Source organism: Rattus norvegicus, chromosome 5, assembly GCF_021556685.1.
Source record: "Rattus norvegicus strain SHRSP/BbbUtx chromosome 5, alternate assembly SHRSP_T2T, whole genome shotgun sequence".
In the NCBI taxonomy this organism is placed as follows: domain Eukaryota; kingdom Metazoa; phylum Chordata; class Mammalia; order Rodentia; family Muridae; genus Rattus; species Rattus norvegicus.
Window position 1 is genome coordinate 77,676,523 of NC_141538.1, and position 21,452 is coordinate 77,697,974.

Sequence of the window (21,452 nt, forward strand, 5' to 3'; positions counted from 1 at the left end):
TACTTTTCTTACTTGGTAACACGCATGCCGTGCCTGTGTGTGCGTGTGTGTTCACCCAGTGGAATATAATGCTGGCGTTATAGCACGGTGGCATTATTTCCTGCCGTGTATGTGTGGGTATATACCTCTATTTCTGCCTGAATTACTAATGGCATGGTGTGGGCTGGCATCTTCCTAAGCACTGCCATGACACGGGGGCAGCCAGAATAGGAGAGTCAGTGCTGAGCTCTCCTTGTGGTTAGAAGACTCAAACTTTGCTCTGAGGCTGGGCTCCAGGATCTTTCTGGGCATGGACCTCTCTTCTACGACATTTTACATAAAATCATGAAAATCAGCGTGCCCATCAGGACCTAGGAAATACTTTCTACAAACCAGCAACTGTTAAGATGTGAACTTATTAAATAAATGACCGCAGTGCATGTCCTCTTTCAGCATCAAGAAGTAAATATTATCCAAAGCCTGGAAGCCTGGTGGGTGCTGGGGACCCCTAAGGTGTACATGGCTTCGTCTTTCCTTTTGTTCTTGGCCATTTCTTTTTGCTTGTTTTCTTAAAGATTTGTTTTATTTATTTCACGTATACTGCTGCCTTCAGACACACCAGAAGGATCTCATTATAGATGGTCATGAGAATTGAACTCAGGACCTCTGGAAGAGCAACCAGTACTCTTAACCTCTGAGCCATCTCTCCAGCCCCCTCTTGGCCATTTTTTGAAGCTAATTCTTCCATTGCCTTGATCCCATTTGGCTGTAGCAATACTACTGGGATAGATAAAGTAAATTGGTGCTGTGAGGCACAGTACTAGTCTCCTGGATGGATTTCTAATTAAAATTATAATCCAGAGAATATCCTTGTATGTGGAATCAGGTGATCCATGTATTAGCCACAGAGGTTCTTAACCTCCCCAATGCTGTGACCCTTAAATACAATGGTGACCTCCCGCAACAATAAAAAAATTTTTGTTGCTACTTCATAACTGTAATCCTGCTACTGTTATGAATTGTAATATGAATATTAGTGTTTTCCGATGATTGTAGGCAACTCCTGGGAAAAGGTCATTCAACCCCCCTCAAAGGGATCTTGACCCAGAGGTTGAGAGCCACCATATTAATCATGACACAGGCCTCAGGATATAGTAACAGTGCAGTAACTGGTTTTGGGATCCATCCCAGCACTTCAACGTAAATAAGGTGATTTGGACCTGGAGAGATGGCTCAAAAGCTCAGTACTTGCTGCTCTACCAGACGACCCAGGTTTGGTTCCCAGCGCCCACTTCGGGGGGCTCACAACTGCTTGTAACTCTGAGAATCTGACACCAACTGACATCCACACGTGTATGCACAGGTACACACATAAGGGTAAATAAAGGTTAAAACAACATTAAAAAAAGAAGTAGTTACGTAGCTGATTAATTAATTAAAGGTAGCGTACACAGAACAACTTACCGCTGAAAGGCCGGGAGTGTAGCTGTATTGTAGAGCATCTTTCTTAGCATGCCTGAGACCCCGAGACCTCAAACAACCCCAAGTCACCAGTAATACAAGGTAGGTCCTTTTTTACTAAGGAATTAATTAAGGAATTTATTAAGGACTCCAGGAAGTTTGTCTGCTCAGATTTTAGAAAACAGGGCTGATCCGCATCATATCCCTAAACTAGGCATTTGCTACCTGTAATGAGGTAAAAGGTGCCTAGGTTTTTACCCCATGTGGAGTGTGTTTAATTGCTTTATGGAACTCTACTGAGCCGTCACCTGCTGCAGACCTCTCAGTTAATCGGACATCTCTCTCTCCTCATTAAACTGGCTCCAACAGGTAATTCTTCATCAAACTCAAAAGAAATCTGAACCCCACCATCACCAAAACCCAGATCTGAAAACAATTAACCTGGGCCTGCTTCAAAATACAAGGAGAGCTAGTGTCTATTAAAGCCTTGGAATAATGTGTTCTTTGAGTCAGCGCTGGAGGAATTGAAGGGCCAGAAGCTGCCTGCGCTCAGCGGGGAGAGGGTATTTGATTAGCTGTTATTAGATGTGTTTTCCTGAATCATTCCGCTACAGTTCATGGCAAACCTCCCAATTTCATAGTCATTTCCTCGGCCTTGACATTTTGATCTGACTTTCTTTAGCTGTCGGCGCTATGAACAGAACTCAGATTTGCTGCTGGTGGCCCTTAACAGAGGAATTCTGGAAATAAGAGGCCTAAGCACTTCCCACGGAGGGTTCCTGCCGACTTTCTGACAGGAATTTCCCAGAATTCTTTCTCAATATCTTCTCTGATGTCCAGGCACAGCTTCACAACCTCCCCAACTTAGATTCTCTAAGCCTCTGTTTGTGCCAATCAAAGCAAGCCTTGGGCGGGTCCGATGATGTAATTTTGAAAACACGCAGTGAAATGTTGATGGTGTCTGTGGCAGGCCGCACCTTCCTTCCTCGGCTCACTCTCCTGCTCTCCTCTTTCTCTTCTTTGAACCCCACGTGCTTGGTGTTATTTGGGACATAGAGGTTGGAGGTCTTTCTCCAACACTCTGTACCTTATATTTTTGAGATGGGATCTCTCACTGAACCCAGAACTTGCCAATTTCAACAAGACTGGTTGGCCAGCAATCCCCCAGAATCCACTCTTCTCCCCACCTTTCTCCCCAGTACCCAGTACTCAGTACTGGGGTCCCAGATACAGGTCACTATGCCTGGTATTTTATATAAGTCCTGGGGGTTCAGTTTACCCGCTACCCCAAGTGTTCTCTCTCTCTCTCTCTCTCTCTCTCTCTCTCTCTCTCTCTCTCTCTCTTTATGTGCATTGGTGTTTTGCCTGCGTGTATCTTTGTGTGAGGGGGTCAGACCACTTAGAACTAGATTACAGAATGTTGTGAGCTGCCATGTGAGTGCTGGGACTTGAACCTGGGTCTTAACTGCTGAGCCATCTCTCCAGTCCCCTGTCTCTTTTCATAGAGACTTTTTGGGGTGCTGGAGATTGAACCCATCTCTTGGCAATGCTATACCCCTGAGTTACATTCCCAGACGCTCTGAGAAGTAATAAACACTTCAACTTGAATATGAACTTATTCATTCCATATACACTGATTTATCAGATTAACTGTTTAAGGTTTCATTTTATATTTGACTTTGGAAAGCCTGTTTTGACCAATTCCATATAGCAACTACGTGGGGGCATTTGCTGTAACACATCGTCCCTGTGGTTATATGCTATTCTCCTTACTTCCCATCGCTCATTAACCTACACGAGTTTGGAGTCATAGACCATAACTAACACTTTTCCAGATCTGTTATGTAAGCCAGTATTCTTTTAAAAAAAAAAACAGGAGGGCGAGCGATGTTTGAGAGGTAAAGGATTCTAGGTACTTTGGAAGCCAAGGACGGACTGGAGCTCTTGTCACTGTTGTTTTGTTTGTCTTTGTGTGAGGCAGAGCCTCCTGCAGCCCAGGGTAATCTCGAACTCACCATGTAGCCAAAGATGACCTTAAACTTCTGATCCTCTTTCCCTCCCTCCTGTGTACCCGGACCCCAAGAGTGTGGCACCATACCCAGGCCAACTGAGTCTTTGGCAAAAAGGACTCCGCTTCAGTTCCTGTCAATACCTCTCCCAGTGGATCCCCTACCCCCCACTTCTATTTGATAATAGGCCATACCCTTATGGCGTCTGTCCCCATGACGTCTCTAGAGGCAAGTGGTTGTGGGTCATGTGCTCAGAGCCCATGACAAATGTTCTCTGACTTCAGAGAATGCTGTGGACAGGACCACATTCTTTCTTTTGCTTTCCTCTTGGGATCAAGATGGAGGGTCCTCTTTCACTCTATTGTCCCCGTAATTATGCCTCTAAAGTCTATTCATTCTCTCATTTGTCAGAATGGGCCTTACCCGAACAGTAATAAACATTGTTGTCTAGTGTTTATCACTCCATTGGGTTACCTTTAATACATTGTTCTGGTCAGAGACCCTTCTAAGGGACTCTGATTGTTCTCGGGGATGTGAAGATAGACAGAGATCTGTCATTTCCAACTTCAGCTGACTATTTGGCTATTCCCCAGGGGAACCCTGGAAATACGCTGTCAGTTCCAGTCGGCCCAGCCTCTTTTAATTACATAATAAGTTGTCGTGGGTGGCTGCCCTTTGGACGCTCGCCATGTGGTCTCAGTATCTCCAAGGATCCTGTACTACTTACTGCTCTCGGTGCTGTGACAAGAAAACTCAGTGCAAAGCAAACTTACAGGAGGAAGCAGATTAGCTCATGGATTGAGAAAAGAAATTCCCTCATGGCAGGGAAAACAGAGGTACAGAAATCCGAGGCAGCCGGCCACATTGCATCCGCAGTCAGACAACAGAAAAGTCAGTGCTCCTCTCACTTTGCTGTCTTCTCCTTTTTATTCAGTCTGGGACCCCAGCTCCTGGGGTGATGCCATCCACATTTAGGGTGGGTCTCCCCTCTTCAGTTAAAACCCTCTGGAAACCCTTTCAGACCCTCACAGAGACATCGTTTCCCAATTTTAAACTCAGACAAATGGACAGTGAAGAACTAGAACTTTCCATCTAGCACTTGCCCTTCCATTACTAAATTGCCTCTTTATGCACACCTACCAAAGGTAAGAAATATGGTGAGTTCCTGAGCTGTGAACTGTACTGGGATAGAAAGAATTTAGGAAAGAGAACTCCTGGTTTTTGCCACTGTTTAATGTGTGATTCCTTTTCAGATTTGCTAGAAGACCTTATGAGGGTACAGGGGCCGCTCCTCAGTGTGTGCCCACATAACCACTTTCCATAGTGACATTACATAAGGGTGCCCCATGTTGTGCCCAGTTTAAATTTAGATCTAGAGGGATTCTAGAGCCAACCGTTCAGATCCATAGCCATTGCTAGGAGCTATTGCTATAAGAAAATGGCTCTGGGCTGGTGATGGTGCAGACCTGCAATCCCAGCTCTTTGAAGGCAGAGACAAGAGGATGACTGCAAATCCAAGCCCAACCTGGTGTAGACAGTGAGCTCTAGGCCAGCCAGGGCTACATGGCAAGACCTTATGTCAAATGAACAACCAAAACCAAATGAAACGGCTCCAAAATCCAACCGTCTATTAAGCAAAGGCCCATAGGACTGACTACACAGAGACTGCTTTTCCCTCCCTCAGTCAGGACCTGCCCAAGGCTGTGAGCGGCTTGAGTGGAGAGGTGCAGACAGGACAGTGGTGTGGGCGGATTGATGCATTTGCCGGAACTTTTTGCCTTTGGTTGACTGCGAGATCAGTCTGAGCTCAGAGTCCTGTAGTTCTGTGGTAAGGGTTTCCTCATAGGGGAAAAAAGGGTGGCGTCAGCATTCTTTCTCTGCATTCTCCACGGTTCCCCATAGCGCTGGGTAATCTGTTCTCAGCTAGTGTTGGATTTATTCTACTGTAGGGGTAATCTCTGTGCAAACATCTCAGGCTTCCTATGAGCGTCTCCTCCTCCTCTCTGATTCTGACAAAAACTCCAGGCCAGCATGGGACTGGCCTAAGAGGAGCAGCCCTGCAGCCCTGGATAAGAAAAGACAGGCAGAGTATTTAAAAAAACTTTTTTTTTTTAGTGTGTGGGCCAGTGAGATGGCTCAGTGGGTAAAGGTGAAAATGTAATGACCTGAGTTCGATTCCCCAGAACCCATGAAGGAGAGAGCCTACTCCTGAAAGCTCTGACCTCTACACTTGGCACACACAGAGGCACATACATGAATAAAAATTAAAATAAATCTTAAAACAGTGCTGCAGGAGAGGTATAGGTCAGTGGCAGAGCACTTGCATGAAGCTGTAACTGAGAGAGGAGGGGGAGGTTGGGGACTGTTGTTAACATGGCAGTCACCATCCCGTACTCCCTTCCCTCCATCCATCCTCCATCCCTCCCCCTCTCTCACACTCTCTCCCCAGTCCTCCCTGCTTCTCTCCCCTTCTCTGTGACTCAAATCAGGCAGCTTTGCACCTGTGTTCCCCACCCCAGCTTTCCTCTCACCTCTAAGCTCGATTTTCCTCTCTAGTTTTTTCAAATGTCTGTTCCGAGGCCCTAGCTACTGGGCTGGCACCTGCAGGACTCTCTTTCGAAGGCAAGGAAGGGAGAGGAATGGAGCCAGCCAAAACAAAATTCTTTTCAATGGCTGGAGAGAAAGAGGAGAGGAGAAAGCGGAATATTTGCCCCCCACCATCAGGTCACCAGAGTGAGCCTGTGTCACCGTCGAGTTGTGCATGCTTTGGGTTTTCGTCTGTGTCCAAGAGCTAGGTGCCCTTGCACGTGCTGATGAAGGAGGACTTCATGTTCTACATCTCCCCGTGCTACGTTGTGGATGCACCCCAAATCCACGCTGACAGTGTCTGGGCTCCAGCTCCTGACTTCTTCAGTGGACCAAACCAATCTCCCAGTGAGGGTTTTAACTTTGATAACTATTAGCCTTGTCTGTTTCCAATCACACAAGCATTCTAGAATCAAAAACAACCCTGCATCATAAAGTAATCTACTGCCTTCAGCAAATCCAGTGCATGGCTGCTTGAACTCAAATCCTTTAAACAAGCCACCCCGCCTCCCTCCCACATGCATCACAAACACACTGATGATAGCGTTTAGCAACAGCCAAGTTCTGGAATCCCTTCTGACCACCTCTGGCCTCCCCATCCTCCATGATTCATTTTTCTCTGCTCACCGTTACTTTCTTTGCAATCCAACTTCCTCTGTTCCTCCCACACGGAGACTTTTTAAACTCCTGCCCAATACTCACGCCTCCCAGTTTATCCCTTCCTTGGGCCTGACCCTAATGGGCAGCTCTGACATACAGCCTTGCCACTGACCAGGTTCAGTGAACCGAACTGCCCTCTGCTCACATCAGCTGTGGATCAGGGCTTTCTCGTTTTATGCCCATGTGCTAAAGTTGCCATGACAACCTACCACAACATGACTACATGCTAGAAGGGTTCACATTTGGTCATGAGGTCTAAAGATTATCCTCAGACCTTCCGCAAAATTTACACAGAAGTTAATCCTTTTCTGTGTGCTTCTTGTGGGTTTTCCGGGTGCTTGAATGAGCTCACAGTGCTTTGTGCCTCAAAAGCAAGAGCAAGGGAAGACGTCTGGAAAGACATATAGTGCTTTGGGTGGACATGTGACATGCTACCCACCCAGCTGCGGAAGATTTGTGTGACAGGGAAGGCCGGAAGATGGGGCTGTGATGCAAATCAGGTTGCCTAGGAGAAACTGGCCTCCCACATTGCCTGCAGACCCCTGAGAACAGGGTCAGATCACAGTCTCCCAACCCAAGCCTGGCACAGAAATATAAGCAGGAAAGGATGTGACCACACCATGTTTGGGAAATTTTTTGAAAGTCATGAGTAAGAAGACAGACCTGAAACAGGGACTTCAGAGGCTCGGGTGCTAGAGTTGGGGTGGAGACACAGGGATCTGGAGGACCGGGAAGGCTGCAACTCCAAAGGCTTTGTCTGGGAAGACAGGAACACAGAGGCCCACAACCGACTCTCTCAAGAATCCAAAGGCCTAAGTATTTCTCCATCACCACCTGCCCTGGAGTTCTATTTAACATTTAAAAAACATTCATGTGTATGAACATTGGCCTACATTGTACACACCATGTATGTGCAGTGCTGTAAGAGGAGAGCACCAGATTCCCCTGGAAATGGTTTACAGTCAGTGGTGAGCTGCTGGGCGGGTGCTAGGAACTGAGTGCTGGTCCTCTGTAATAGCAGCGAGCGCTCTTAATCATGGAAGCATTTCTTCTCTGAACGGATCTAAGAGAGTGGCTTGGGTTTGAGTTTGGAGATTTCATAGCATAATTTTTTTCCTTTCAATGAATAAATATCAATTATCTTTCCCCCCTGAGCAAACCAGGCCATCCAACCTGTGTATTCAGGCATGTGGAGAGTGTGCCAGACTCTTTATGGGGCCCATAGAGAATTCACTCTAAGCAGAAATCCTTACAAAAGAATTACAGATTAAAGCCCAGGCTTCAGGTTGTTTTCTTGCCCCAAGTGGGAACCCTTTGGGTGAACAGTTCTTGAGATGCATGTGGGTCACGTGGTTGCCTAAAAGGACCTTAATTTCTAATTACTGGCACAGGCCTGCAGAAACAACTGGCTTCAAAATGAGTTTGAACCACAAGGGTCTTCTAAAACTCATATAAAATTGCACTGCACTGCTCTTCTGTTCTCAGTTTCCTGTAATTGGAGTCTGTTTCCCACTTCCTAAACAGAAGAAGGCTGGGAAGGCCTTTGAGAATACAGCAGGAGATGAAACACTCCATTTTCTGACTCACTCTTCAATGCTGTGGTGAACAAAGCGCCACCCCACCCCCATCCATCTCAGTTAGGGTTCAATTCCCATGAAGAGACACCAAGACCAAGGCAGCTCTGATAAAGACAAACATTTAACTGGGGCTGGCTTACAGGTTCAGAGGTTCAGTTCAGTACCATCATGGTGGGAAGCATGGCGGTGTCCAGTGGACATACTGGAGAAGGAGCCAAGAGTTCTACATCCTGATCCAAAGGCAGCCAGGAGGAGGTTCTCTTCTGCAGTGGGTGGACCCTGAGCATAGGACCTCAAAGCCCACAGTGAGACATGTCATTCAGTAGGCCACACCTCCTAATAGTGCCACCTACCATTAGGCCAAGCATATTCAAACCACCACACCATCAGGCCTAAGTCCTCTGGGCAGATGAACCAGCCTCATTCCACACCTGCACAAGCTTGTGGACCCAAACACACGCACTCAAGCTCACACATGTATGTACAGGAACACAGACTGTGAGTATCCGTCTGAATATGCATGCACAGGGGTATTCTTAGGCAAACTACTTGTCTCTTGAAAATTCCAGTATCTCCCTCTGCCTTTGGCTTTCTTATTTGTTTTTGAGACAAGGTCTCATTCTGTGGCCTAAACTGGCTGTTTCAGTAAGGGTTTTATTGCTGTGGAGAGACGCCATGACCGTGACAACTCTAATAGAGGGGATGGCTTACAGTCAAGCGGTTTAGTTCATTATCGAGGCAGGAAGCACGATGGCATGCAGGCAGATTCAGTGCTGGAGTGGTAACTGAGACTTAATAATCTGTATTTGCAGGCAACGGGAATAGACTGCACAGTGGGCCTGGCCTGAGGATCTGAGACCTCAAGGCACACCCACAATGACATACGTCCCCCAACAAGTCCACACCTACTTCAACAAGGCCACAGCACCTAAAAGTGCCACTCTCTGTGGGTCTGAGGGCATTTTGTTCAAACCACCACACTGGACTACAACTCTGTACATAACCCATGCTGGCCTTGAATTTTAGGTGGTTTCTCCTGCCTTACCTTCTGGAGTTCAAGGATTAAAGGCACAAGACCAGCTTGAAGTCTCATTTCTGCTATCTATTCATTCCACAAAAACAAAATGGTAGCCAGGAGGTAGTGGCATATGCCCTTAAAACCCAGCACTCAGGAGGCAGAGACAGGGAGATCTCTGAGTTCAAGGTCAACCTGGCTTACAGAGTGAGTTTCAAGACAGCCATGGCTACACTGAGAAACCCTGTTTCAAAAAACAAAAATAAAAGTAAATAAATAAACAGTAATGGTACCTATTTTGTCTTTAACTTGGGTTCTGTTATTGTTGTTTTAAGGTGTATTTATTTGTTAGTTTTACTGTGTGCTTGTGAGGATGTATGCTACATATGTGCACGCCTGAGGAGGCCCAAAGAGGCTGGTCTGTCACCTTCAGCCAGAGCTGTGAGTCACATGATGTGGGTGCTGAAAACTGAACTCAGCAAGAGTTCCTAACCACTGAGCCGTCTCTCCGGTTCCCAGGCTCTCTTCAAGGTCTCAGTGCAGCCGAGGATGTCACTGAACTCTTGATTCTCCTACCCAATGCTGCGAGTCCAGGCATGTATCACCATGCTGCGTTTATTCAGTACCGGTGATGGCACCCAGAGCTGTGTGGATGCCAAGCAAGTACTCTACCAACTGAGCTACGTTCCCAACCCAGAAGTGCCTATGCTGGTTGGAATTTTAAAAAATATTATTAATGACGCAATCTGTATGAAGTCCAGGGCAGGTAGACGTGTGATAGAAGGAAGGTGGCAGCCATTATTAACAATGGGTCATTCACTCCTTACCTCACGCTTAGAGGAAGAGGGTCAGGCAGAAACAGCACACTGCCTTCTCGTCCCAGGCACCACACAGAGAGTTTGCTCTGTTAGGTTTCTAACCCTGAGCTGAAGCTTGGAGGCCCAGGGTGCTTTTATATTCTTCCTTTTCTGTCTTTCTAAAGCTTTGCTCTTCAGGTTTCCTCGCTGCCTCTGCAGACTGGATTGTCCTAGATTCCCAGAGCACTGTGTGCTAAAGCGCTCGCTCGCTCTCTCTCTCTCTCTCTCTCTCTCTCTCTCTCTCTCTCTCTTTCTCTCTCTCTCTGTATTTTAGCATGTATGTGAATGAATGCATGTGTGTGTGTGTGTGCGTGGGTGTTTGTGATTGCATACAGGTATGTGTATTTTAGCATGTGCATGTGTTCATTTATGTATGTGAGTATATTCATGTAAGTGTGTGTAGTGACTCATTGAGAGATAAAGACAGAGAGAAACAGAGACAGGGAGACAGAGAAAGGGGGAGGGGGAGTATAGGTCAAAGGACAACCTAATATTTCATTCCTCAGGCACCATCCACCTTGTATTTTGAGACCATAACTCAGTGGCCAGGAACTCTCCAGTAGACTACATTATACTGGCCGAGCAACCAGCCCCAGGGGTCTGCAGTCACTGTGAACTAGGGTTAAGGACATGCCACCATCACATGCAGCTTTTTTGGGGAGTGGGGTTGGGGGGGGGTCTGTGGAGGAGTAACCTGGAAGGGGGGGATATCATTTGAAATGGAAAAAAATAAAATGATTAATTAAAAAAAGAAAAGATTTCTGTTTGGATCCTGGTTGCCACCGAGCAGCTCCTACGCCCTAGGTGAACATTTGTTGAATTGCATGGGCCTAGCCTATCGGTGTATGCTCTAAGGACCCCAGTGTTGATACCTTTTCTATTCATTGTAGCAATCTCATTTGGTAACTATGTATGTTTGTTTCTTATGATTTTGTCTCCCAGCTAGACTTAATTAGCAGTCTCCAGTGCTACAGTTGGCCCTGGCCTGAGCCCCAGCCCTGGAGTACTTGCATTTTAACAATTAAAACACTGATTGCATATTGATTCTTCTGGCTTCCCTGCTAGGCTGAAAGCCACACCAGGGGGCCTTCTTTGTTTGCTGGATGGATTACTAAATTGTCTGTAAGAAGTAGTTACTTAGTAAGCGAAGATGTAATTAAAGCAACAATAACATTTTCCTTTGCAGTTGGGCTCTGAGAACTCCCGGAATAACAGTCTGACATGAAAGCCCTAGGGAATTCCTGTCCTTAGATCTTCTCTTTTAGTATGTCCTCAAGAATCAAGAATCCTGTCCCCATTCCCATCTCTAAAGATAAACAAAACACTCATCATTAGGTTTTTGGGTTTGGTTGGAGTTTTGTTCTGTTTTGTTTTTAGCAAAGCTCACAGGATAGCAAACATCTTGTAAGCTTGGGGGCTTCTATTCAAATATCGATTCCATAAGAGGCTGAGGCAGGAGGATCTCTATGAGTTTGGGACCAGCCCAGGGCCCCAAACTCTTGGAGATTTTCTCAAAACAGAAATGGGGCTGGAGCAATGGCTCCGAGGTAAGAGCACTTACAGCTCTTGCAGAGGACCTGAGTGTAGCCAGCCTCCACATGGTGGTTCACAACCATCTGTAGTCCAGTTCCAGATGATCTGATGCTTTCTCTGATCTCCATGACACTAGTACAGACACACAGGTAAAACACAAACACAACGTAAAGATAAATATTGCTAAGCATAATGGCTCCTACCTTTAATTCCAGCACAAGGCAGAGGCAGGCAGATTTTTGTGAATTCAAAGCCAGTCTGGTCTACAAAGTGAGTTCCAAAACAGCCATAGCCATGTTGAGACAGTGTATTTCAAAAACAAAACAAAACAAAAATCAAAAACAAAATTAAAAAATAGATGATAGATCACTATACGTGTGTGAGTGTGTGTGTGTGTGTGTGTGTGTGTGTGTGTATGTGTGTGTATGTAGTACTATAAACTCTACCAGTTGCTAGCTCAGTAATTCTCAGACTCAGTTTTCTTATCTTCAAAGTGGGGATAATGTTTGAGTTAGATGAGAATTAAGTAAAATACACACGTGGGCAAAACCTTGTCCCCCACACAGTGTGTGTCTCCTGAGTATAGTTGGCCTGCTACATTGGTATGTTTAAAAAAACAACAACAACAAACCAATGGTGTCAAAAAGGCACAGGGCAACTGAATGAAGAGAGAGAGAGAGAGAGAGAGAGAGAGAGAGAGAGAGAGAGAGAGATTAAAAATGAAGGACATGGCATTGGGGATTTAGCTTAGTGGTAGAGCACTCTGAAAAAAAAAATGAAGGACATGACTGTTCCTAGGAGCAGCATGGGTAGAGTGGAGATGAAGGTTTATTGTAATATAAGGGAGAACCTAGCCAGAGGCATCTAGAAGGGTCCAGAGTGAGCATGACCCTGAGCTGGGCCATGTGAGGAAACCAGGGAGGGCAGAGCCAGGAGAGGAAAGGGTAGAGAAAAAAGGACAGGTAACCAAAATGTCAGATTGTGTAAGTAAAGGTATCTAAGAGAGAAGCAGCCTAGCCTTGGGTTGGGGATGTTTAGGGGGTGGGGCATGCCAGCCATACCCTGTGGGGTAGGCTGAGGTATGCTGGAAGAACCTGGAGACCAGGTCCTCTGTGAAATCTTCAACAGACACCTCAGCTGGTGCTCTGACTAGGATGGAGAGCTCACGGCAGCTTAGCAAACCTTTGCTTTTCTTCGGCTGTTTGTTTTGCATTGTTTTAGATTGTTGGTTTGGGGGGGTATTTTTTCTTGTTTTTAAAGCACTCAAGGAGAATAGAAAGGCTAAAAAAGTGGGGGAAGGGTCAGCAACCTCTGGGTCAGTTTGAGGAAAATCCTTAGTCATTCAAAAAGTGGGACTTTCTCCGTCCTTGTGAACATCCGGTCAAAAGATGTCCTAGAGGTGGACACACCCTGCCACCATTGCTTCTGCAGGAGTCTCTCTCGGAGTCTGGTGGCCCATCCAGGAGAAAGCTGGGCCTCAGGAAAAATGAGACACTACCTGGAGTAGGTTGGACTGGGTGGGTGGGATCCTCCCCTGCTTCCCCAAAGCCTGGGCAGAGCTTCCCAGCCAGAGGAAGCAGGCCCCATCAGCTTATCTCCGTGCGAGGCTTCTGAGGGCAAGATGAAGGTTTAAAGGGAAATTATTGTTCCGAAATTCCGTTAATTTTTTTTTCTCTTTGTAACCGCCCAGCTGAGAAGGCCTCCAAGAACACATCTGTTTTTGACATCCTATCAGCCAAAGGCAATCAAAAGGAAGATAATTTGGTTAAGTCTGGATTATGAGGCTTTCCACACAGAGGCTTGGGTGAGGGTAAGAAGGAAGACGGTGGGACACAGCCCCCAGCCCCCATCTTTTCACTGTGCCTGAATACAGGGACTTCACAATGAGCTAATCTTCTGCCAGGGTTGATAGAGTTTGTGCTCCAGGGATAAGCCGAGACAGAGAGAGAGAGAGAGAGAGAGAGAGAGAGAGAGAGAGAGAGAGAGAGAATTGTCATCATCAAGCAGAGAGTTTTCAGCACTCCTTGTGGGGCCTGAGCTGGTCTTGTCTCCTCAGAAGCACAGAGGTCAAAGGCCGGACTCTACACCCCCTACAGCTCCACCCACAGCTCCATAGCTGCTAAGGTCAATGGGTTGATAAGGAGAAGAAGAACATCAATGGATAAGGTCTGACGCCGTGGAGGAAAAAACAAAGCCAGAAAGTCCCAGCAAACAAAAGCAATTCACTGTAGCGCTCGCTCGGGGGCCTTCTACCCTCTCCTGTATTCTTTCTATCGGCCCAGCTTCACAAGCCATCTTTGGGGGAGGGGCAGGGGGAAGCTTTCTTCTCCATAGCACCTGTGACTTAACTCATCCTCAGTTCACATCAGCTGTCCGGATGAGCATGACCCTGGGCAGTGGTGAGACCGTAACCATGGAAACGCAATGCAGAAGCTGAGGGCTCATCAGGTGACCTTGCAGGGGAACAACAAAAGCACTGTGCGACCTTGAGGCATCTTGGGTCTTGTTCAATGTGGGATGTAGCTAAGGAGCCTCTGCTGGGTACTGCGCTCACTGTGCCACTCAGGGATGGGCTGGTGAGCGTTAGGTTCTATCCTCAAAGCACACAGGGGCTCACACCCCTGCCAGGTGATTTATGTCTGTGTCTCCATGGGGTTCTAAGGGTCCTCTCCCAGCCCTGAGCATGGGACCAGCCGCAGTGCATCATTACTTGGCCTAGAATGCATCTAAGACATGGGACTATGTGTCTACATCTATGTCCTGGCCCTCTTACCTTTTCCCTTTCTCATACTGCCAATTTCCTGTTCCCTCAAACTGACCATCCTAATTAAACACTTCTCAATAGGATAAAACTGAGTGTATATTAGGTCCAGTAGCCACCTCTGGGTGCTTATTAGCTAATTGATACGGGGTCAGTGAGGAAGCCTTGATGGCAAAGAATGTTAGACATACATTTTCTTTCCCTACCCATGTTCCCATAAAGGGAGAAAAAGGTCATAACGTTAAGTTCTGCCAATGCAAAATACAAACCTTGCTTCGAAAAGAATAACAGATTAGTGCATCCTGAGCCAAGCCAGTGGCTGTAGCCTAGGAACGCAGACTGGGCTCGCCCTAAATGACACAGCTCACCGTGGAAGCAGTTACATGAACTTTTATGGTCACACAGTAAGAGCCAGGCATAAAACAGTGCCTCTCTCAATGCAGTGATGGGGACAAGAAGTAGACAGCTTACAGAAATGGCATCTCTGCTATAGATTTTGAGATGCTCGGCCTTGGGGTTGGGGAAAACTAGTGGTGTTTTAGTTAATACAGACCAAAAGTTTTACCTCACAGTCAAAGAATATTAAGTGAGGCACAGAGGTGGGTAACGGATGTCCATTGAGAAGACTAAAGATTCTTGAATTTGCAACGTTCCCAGTTACTATGATCAGCTCTGATCAGTCAGCCAGTCTGCAGAATTGTCAACATAAGTGTGACATCGTGTCAGGAACTTCAGTTGCTGACTCCCCATGGGGACAGAGATGAGGGCATCACTCTAGGGCTATAGTTGTATATTGCCATAGAGGATTTGGTCCTAGAAGGCTGAGTCCCAGAAGGACCTGAGGATTCCTGCATTTAGATGTGCATGACTAACTAACCAGTGACCCCCGTGCTGGCTGTTTCATGTCAGATGATATTGCTGTACAAAGTAAGTTCCAGGACAGCCAGGACTGTTACACAGAGAGATCCTGCCTCAAAAACAGAAACAAATAAATGAACAAACCCTTTCTTTCTTGATGGCCAGAACCCCATTTTGCACATTTCGTGTGGTAGCCATGTGCTAAGAGCATCCCAGGAGGTGGATTTGGTGGAATTTTAATAAACATAGTCTCTTTTCCACGACTGGGTTAGGAATAGGTTCACATTGCATCATTTTGACCAGCGAGAGTTTGAGAATCATCTGGGAGTGGAGATTGCTCTGACAGAAGACTTGTTGTTTTGTTTTGTTTTGTTTTGCTCTCTGTGTAACAGTCCTGGCTATCCAAGAACTTACTATGTATACACTGGTCTTGAACTCACAGTAGTAATCACCTGCCTCTGCCTCCCAAGTGCCAAGATTAAAGGTGCGTGCAACCACGACCAGCTGATTGTTTTACTCTTATAAATAGGTGAGTGGAAGCTGGGTTGTGGTGGCACACACTTTTAATTTCAGCACTGGGGAGGCAGACGCAGACAGACCTCTATGAGTTCGAGGCCAGCCTTGACTATTGTTAGTTCTAGGACAGCCAAGGATACACAAAGAAACCTTGTCTTGAAAAATATATTATAATAATAATAATAATAATAATAATAACAACAACAACAACAACAATAATATGAGTAAAAATAAAAAGGTGAATGAGAGCTGGGTATGGTGGTGCAGGCCCGTAATTTGAACACTCAGGAGGATCTTTAAGTTCAAGGCCTACCTGGGCTACTTAAAGGAACAATAACTAAAACGTTTTTTTAAAAAAATCAGTTTAAAAGAGGGAAATTCCTCCCCTTTCTCAACTCAGGACATTTCCAGGGCTCGTGGAATTTCTGTGACCATTTTTGGAACAGAGAGGAAAGTCAAGAGAATTCCAGAGCTTGACTGAGGTGAGGGGGCCAATGACTCAGCCACCTCTAGTGCCATCCTGGCTCGAAACTCTTATCGTGACAACCAATCAGTTTGTTTTGTTTGGGGGGCGTCTTACTATTTATCCCTGGCTGGCTTAGAACTCACCATGTAGTTCGTGCTGACCTCAAACTCACAGAGATCCACTTTTCTTTCTTAGAGCTGGGATTAAAGACGTGTGCCACCACTGCGTCTGGCTCTCTCTTCTCATTTTAAAGCTTCCACTTAGTAATCTATTACCTGAACCATCAAACATCCTAAGTGATGTCCCCACTGAGGGTAACATGGAGATGTTACTCTCATGTTCCCCCAGTCAGTCTCAGCTCCTATTTGTCTGAGGCCTCTCCCATCCCCCTTCTCCTGTTTGTAATAACGATGATTCAAATGAGGTCACCCCAAATTTATCCTCAGAATGCCCCAAGCTACTGCACTCTGAGACCTCCTTTGCTCTGTGTTATATTTGCGTTGTCTATGGGTTACTATACACAGTCAAGCCCTGTGATGACCTGCTCCCAGACCAGATCCCTCCTCTCCCAACAGATCACCCTGGGAGTCCCTGGCTTCTTCCCAAGCTTGGTTGTCCCATTTCAGTTGCGCTCACACACACACACACTGCTCAACAGTGTAATCAACAACATGTATATTGGCCAAACCTAGCCAGTGTATGCAGGTAGGAAGGTCTGTGGCTGAGAACTAGAACTTGAGATTAAGAGACTTCCTCATCTGACTGCAGCTAGGTAAGAAGAGGCCACAAAAGCAACTTAAAAAGCAGCCACAGCCATTGATTTATTTGTGCCTGAGACACCTTTCTGAAACTGTCCCCTGCTGGAGTATTTATCAGTCTACTTAGCTATAGGATGACAGCTCTCTGTAACTCTAACAACAAGGAAACGAAAACTTACCATTGCTGGGAGGGAGATGGTGGTTTTTTTTGTTTGTTTGTTTGTTTGTTTTTTGTTTTGTTTTTTTTTCTTTTTCTGAAGGTTTGATCTGATCTTCAAAGCATGGAATAAATAATGTGAAAGTATTTCTAGAGGTTATAGAAAGAATATCAAATACTGTTTCTCTTTTTCAGAGAGGGTATGAATTGGAGAGATGACATGTTAATAGTGTCTGGCTAGCACGAGGCTGGCCTGGATTCACTCTCAGCACTGGGTGTGAGGCTGGGGGGGGGGCAGGATGGGGGGGTGGATCTAAGAATAGAAAGGGCATCGTGAGAGGAAAGTTATTGCTTAAAGGCCTGTTACCGGATGCTGGATGTGGTGGTAATCCTAGCATTTAGGTGGTAAAAGCCATTGATCAGGAATTCAAGGTCATAGCTAGAATGACCTAGTTAAAGGGCAACTTGAGTTACAGAAGACTCAAGCTCAAAAACCAAACAAATGTGGAAAGGGTAGTGCAGTATTTGCTGTTCTTTCAGAAGGCAAGAGTTTAAATCTTAGTACCCCTGACTGGTAGCTCATGGCCACCTGAAACTCCAGTGCCAAGGGACCCAAAGCCTTCATCTGGCCACTTCGGACATGACCTCTTCCCATAGACATACTCATGAATAAACAAAATAATTTTAAAAGCAAACAGAAAAAAAATACTTAATGGAGATGGGCCTGCTGGCTCGTACTAATACTCAGAGGCTGAGGCAGGAGGATTGCTTCAGCCCTAGTTGAGATCAGTTTAATGTACACAGTGAAATTTAGGCCAGCATGAATTATACATGAGGCCCTACCTCAGACAGCCAAAGCAAGGGTCACTTTGTGTAATAATACAATGTTTGTGGGTGAATTCATATATAATAGAATTCAGGACTTAGCTCAAATTATTCGGATTATTTTCCTCATAAAAAAAGGAGATTGTACTAATAGTAGCAGAGCGTCTGTCTGGAATGTCTTTTAACACTCCGTGTCTGAGCTACTGAAGTGTCTGGGCAATAGTAAACCATGGATCTTAGCGGAATGGGACGTCCTCTCTGGAACTTGAAGAGAGCAGATGTTGAAAGTCACTGGCGGCATTCTGGAGCTGAAGCATTGGCAGATAAGCACTTCAAGCGCTCCTCCTGCCCAGCGATGCTACAATACATTTACACAGGGGAGCAGTCACCATTTTGAAAATGGATATGGCACATTTAGATGGACAAAACATCCTCTTGCAAAAAAACGGCCAATTGCCTAATATCTTTGAGTCTTCAACATGACAGCTTGCCCTTTTCTTTGCCCTTTAAAGAGAGTTGGCTTGTAACCCTGTTGTGTGCAGAGTGTGGCTAAACCTTCTCTGACACTGTTAGCACAAGGTCTTCCTCAAAGTCTATATACTTGGAGAGTTCCTATGTATGCCCAGCTACTATCTTCTCTCCAACCCAACTCCTAAATGTGAGACCTCATTCATTTCTTACCGGACAATACCACACAAAAGAGTGGTGTAGAACAGATCTCCGTGTAGTTCTGAGACTAAAGGACAAACACCATCATGACACCTCATGATAACATTGATTTGTAGACGCCGGTTTTCTCAAAAGTCCTTATTAGTATCCCCAGGGATCGGCTCCACTTCTTGTTCCAACTTCTTCCAAGCTCACTCCCTCTTCTAACTTTCTTTCCTCTGGTGATATGGAACCCACGTTTTCTTTATCTTGTGTGTGCACACACACATGCGTGTACCTGTGTGTTAACCAGTGAGTTTAATTCACAGGGGCATGGGTAAGGGATTACTTACAGCATCATAGGTACTTTACCAGTGGCTTCATCACGGAAGAAAATGTCTCTCCCTCCCCTTGCAACCATCAGCTACCTTTGGGTCCTCAGGAAGGGGTGGAGCCTCAGAAGACTCTGTCTTTCCCGTGATAGAATGTTAACGGGTCCAGTCTTGAGCTGGTCTTGTGAAGGTCACCTCCCCTGCAGTGAGCGCTGTGGCCATCTTATGCTTATGGAGTCAGTATTCTATAACACCCTAGGGCCTGTCCTCCAATTTTCTCCTCCTCCCCCTCCTCCCCCTCCTCCCCCTCCTCCTCCTCCTCCCCCTCCCCCTCCCCCCTCCTCCTCCTCCCCCTCCTCCACTATCATGTCCCTGAGCCTTGAAGGGAGTGATTTAGATGTCCCATTTAGGGTAGATCATTCAGCAGTCACTTATTTTCGATACTTTGACCAGTTTTGTGACCATTACAAAAGGAAGCTTTCTGACCAAAGCTGGTAACCACACTAATCTATGGGCATAAATACAAATATGTTGAAGGAAGGCAACTTGACTGGCATGACATGTTCATTTAACAAAACAATAACAATTAGCTTCCCAACCAGCGCTCGTGTCTTCCCTAGACAAGAGCCTTTAACCAGATTTACATTGCTAGACATGAACTCCTTCCTGTGAAACAAGACCTCAGATCCAATTCGGAATGGCCAGTTACCCTCCCAACAATCATAATACTAGAAAGATCCATAACGTCGCTCTGTTTTCTAAGCAGTTTTCTCCACAAAGGAGCTTCACATCCAGCGTTTGAAATCTCCCTAGGGCTGGAGAGAACTTGGCAGTTGAGAGCACTTGTTCCTTCAGAGGGACTGGGTTCAGTTTCCAGCTCCCACCTGGTGCTTCACAGCCTCTGTGATCGTACTTCCAGAAGAGCCGACGCCCTCTTTTGACCTCCATGGGTACCAGGTACACACATGGTACACAAGTATCCATGCAGGCAAAACTCTCATCTGCATGCAATTTTACAACCTAAAAAAAATTAATATCCCTCTCATGTCAGTACTGACGTTTTTAAAATCTAAATGCTGCAGTTATTTCTCTCACTCTTTTTATGGTATGTGTGTGGTGGCGGGATGAGACAGGGTCACTGTGAGGTCCTGACTGGAACTCACTTTGTAGAACTTGGTAGGTATACCCTTGAGGTCGACTCTGAAGTTGGGACAATCCTCCCGCTTCTGCCTATGGATAGCTAGCTAGTAATTAAGAGCGTGTCTCACCATGTCCACCTTAAGAACGAAACCATTGCTTGCCAAATATCTATGTCTGCATAAGTCTCACAGCTTAAGGGACAAAGCCGGCATGATGGTGCACTTTTGTGATCCCAGCACTAACAGGAAGGTTGCTGAGGGTTTGAGGCCAGCTCAGTTACTTCATGAGTGTCAGGCCGGGCTGGAGAGATGGCTCAGTAGTTAAGAGCACTGACTGCTCTTCCAGAGGTCATGAGTTCAATTCCCAGCAACCACATGGTGGCTCACAACCATCTGTAATGGGATCTGACGCCCTCTTCTGATGTGTAAGAAGACAGGGACAGTGTACTCATTAATACATAAATAAGTAAATCTTAAAAAACAAAAACAAAAAATAAAATAAGTAAATAGATGAAAATGACAGTAAATGGCTGGTTATCTCTGGTGCGAATGTGGAACTGAAAACAGGAACTAATGTAGTCATTTTTGTTATTTTGTGTATTTTGGTTTGGGGATTTTTTTTTTAAATTTGATGACAGGACCTCAATAAGTAGCCTAGGCTGGCTTTGACCTAGCTATTATATTACCTCAGGTTGTCATAAGACTTGTAATCCTCCTGCTTCAGCATCATGAGTGCTGGGAGTACAGATGTGGTCGGTCCACCGTGCAGTACCGGAGTCCCTGCTGTTGGGTACTGAATTAGGTGTATGTGTTGTGTGTGTTTGGGGGTTCACTCTAACCCCATAGTGAGGCCTCAGAATAAGGCTTGGATGCCTATGGAAATCATCCTGTCCCCTTCCGCACTGAGATAGGAGTAGAACTCTGTACAGTGTCGTGTAAACCAGACTTGGTGGTACAAGTTTATGATGCCAACGTTTGTGTATGGCACGGGGTGGCGGGGAGTGGAAAACAGCAACCTCTGCTACATAGCAAGTTCCAGGAAAACCGGAGCTACCCAAGACCCTGTCTCAAACGAGAGGGGGGTGCGGGGGGGGGGGGAGGGAGAGAGAGGAGGGCGGGGGGCAGAGAGACAGAGACGGAGAGAGGTGGAGGCTTGGACAGGACTGCAAAGTTGGGAATTAAGTTAAAACAAAGGACGAGCTAACTGACCATAGCTGGGCAAGTAAGCCTCCTCAGTAACCAGCAACCACCAGATTGATCAGAGGCCTCACATTAGTTACCACTCATTTCCCTTACAAGTCACCTGGGGTTTTAA

General features: G+C 46.0%; 1 protein-coding gene across 16 annotated transcripts in view; it reads left to right on the forward strand.

The window, feature by feature from the left end:
- Positions 1 to 21,452, forward strand: part of Palm2akap2 (PALM2 and AKAP2 fusion) — a 461,068-nt gene that overhangs the window by 298,019 nt on the left and 141,597 nt on the right.